Here is a 2,938-nt window from a genome sequence, read left to right as displayed (position 1 = left end):
CCCAAATATTTGAATGTAACACTCGAAATGACACCAAAATTGAGGGTAAACCCTAAACTAACACCGAAATTGACGATTAAAGGTACAATTTCATGTTGACGCTTGACGCTTATTTTTAGCGTCAAAACAGATCACGTGATACAAATTGACGAATATTAAGCATCAATTTTGATCACGTGATCTGTTTTGACGCTAAAAATAAGCGTCAAGCGTCAGCATGAAATTGTACCTTAACATCAAAAATTTCAGTGTATTTTTCGTAAGGGTATACTTTTTTAGATAGCTATAAATGAAACCGTTGAAGTTAATGCATCGATAATCAATACATTTCCCAATACATCAACAAAATGTACTTCAAGTACAACAGAAATCAATGGAAAAAAAGAAAAAGATAAAAGCAAAAAATTAGAAGAAATAAATCGAAAAATACAAATACATTTAACTCTTATGCGCAAAAGAGTGAGAGTTTTAAGATCTAAAATACTAAGACTTGAAAATACAATTAATAACGATAAATATAAAAAAGCTTTAAAGGAAATATTCAATGAGGATCAAATTAAAGCTTTATTAACAAAAAAACGAAGAACGAAAAATTGGCTTAATGAAACTGTTAAACGTGCACTTAGATTAAGGTTTACTTGTGGTACTAATGGTTACGAAGAGCTTCTGCAACAAAAAATGCCACTTCCAAGTTTGCGCACTTTACAACTAAGATTGGAAGATTTAAAATTTGAGAGTGGTATTTCAAAGGAAATGTTCGACTTTTTACAATTTAAAGTATCTTCTTTTCAAAATGATACCGATAGAGAATGTGGAATTGTTATTGATGAAATGAGTATAACACCAAAACGTGTTTATGATTCTTCAACAAAAACATTACTAGGAAATATAACATTTCCAAATAAAGAAGGTATTGCAACGCATGCTTTAACATTAATGTTAACAAGTACAGCTAATCGATGGAAGCACATTGTAGGATATTTTTATACAGGAGACTCATTTGATGGAGCTGTTTTAAAAGATATTATTTTACAGATAATTCAGAAAATTATAACTTCCGACATGGGTCCTGGATAATAGCAAAATATGGAAATGCTGTGGAATAAGTGTGGGACGGTATTCGGACGTTAAAAATCATATTCCCCATCCTTCTGATCCTAACTAATAGATCCTTATATTTCATCGCAGATGTACCACATCTTTTGAAAAATTTAAAAGAATCGTTACTTAACAACAAATTTTTCATCTTACCAGAAGAATTAATTGTTATTAAGTGTGAATTACCATGTAATAGAATTGAAATTAAACATTTTGTTGAATTAATAGAATCTCAGAAAGATCTGGAATTTTTTCTAACACCTAGATTAAATTTTGATGATGTAAAAACTACTAGATAATAATTATAATAAAATGCGAGTAAATAAAGCGAAGAATGTTTTTTCCAACCATGTCAGTAGTGCATTAGAATTTTTAACTAATGAAAATCATAAACTCGAATATATTACAACCTCATGGTTCGTTAAACAAATATCTAAGTGGTTCTCATTAATGACTTCTAGAACATGTTGTACAGCATTGGGTACAAAAAATAAAGAAATATACAATGCTAGCATTTCTTTTCTTCGTAAAATAATTGATCTTTTTACGAAAATAAAAATAGTGTAGATACATTTAAACCTGTACAAAGAGATATCATACTTTCTACAACATCAATTATTAATTTAGTAGAGTATCTTTTGGAACATCGCAATTTTCATTTTGTTTCGACTGGTCGTCTTACACAAGACTGTATAGAAAATCTATTTTCACTTTTGCGACATAAAAATCCAATTTTAGATTCTTTACAATTTAAAAATAATTTGAAATTAATTGCTGTATCGATGTTCACAAAACCAATATTGTCAGGAAATTATGAGACTGATAATAGTAAATAGCTTTTTGGTTTTTTAGATTATTTAAAGTGTAAAAAAAACGATGTACTTAATTTTTCTGTATTTCATTCATCTCTACTGTAATTATAGATCAAATTCCTCCTTTTAATAATAATTTAACAATAGAATATAATAACAAAGAGATAAATTCTTTATACCATATTGCTGAATATTGTTTGGCATCTGTTAAAAAAACATGTACCTCGTGTAGTAATTGTATAGAATTTGTTGGCTCAAAAAAAAACATTAAGGCGTTCTCCGACTGCAGTTGTGCTCAACCTAAAGTTTACTCGCGTCCACGTAATCGCCCCTACACACAGAAAGTAACAGTTGACTACCACTCCGCTCTTTCACTTGTTTCGTTGTTCCCTCTCGCTTTCGCTATTGCCGCCGGTCGAAAACATAGCGGAGCTGTGTACTTTGCTAAATGGTTTCTTAAAAATGAATACAGGAAGACATATTCAGGAAAATTTCATATTATTCCTTGTAATATCAAGTTTTATGTCTTTTTGTTTCAAAAAATTCTAAAGAAAACTTTTTTTACAGTGAATAAAAAACCACTTTCGAATAAGCTTTAGATAGGGATTCTACGTTAAACGTTTCAACTTTGAAGTGGAATATCTCGATTTTTAATCCCGTAACGAGTACTGAGCTTCAAAGCATATGTTCAGAACACTAAAACAAGCTTTTTCTGTAAGTTTCAGAAAAATCTAAAGAAAATGGATTTTTCGGAGAAAAAAAACGTCCTTAAATTTTAAATATTCTTTACTGACGAGACTTAAATGTTACAACGTAAAGACTTTATACTTTGTCAATGAGGCAACATTTCAAGTTTTTTTACAATTAGAAAATATTTTTAGACATTACAGACCTTACTTCGATAAAATGCGTAATGTAAATTCACATACCTTTTTAGTTAATGAATTTAATTCTATTCCTACAGATCATATTCTTGATTGTCATAATTTGCATTTAAAGCTATTTAAAAAATTTGCAACAGTGCGTTT

This window comes from Cyphomyrmex costatus, unplaced genomic scaffold (assembly GCF_001594065.2).
Source record: "Cyphomyrmex costatus isolate MS0001 unplaced genomic scaffold, Ccosl1.0 scaffold279, whole genome shotgun sequence".
In the NCBI taxonomy this organism is placed as follows: domain Eukaryota; kingdom Metazoa; phylum Arthropoda; class Insecta; order Hymenoptera; family Formicidae; genus Cyphomyrmex; species Cyphomyrmex costatus.
This window is presented reverse-complemented; position numbering follows the sequence as displayed.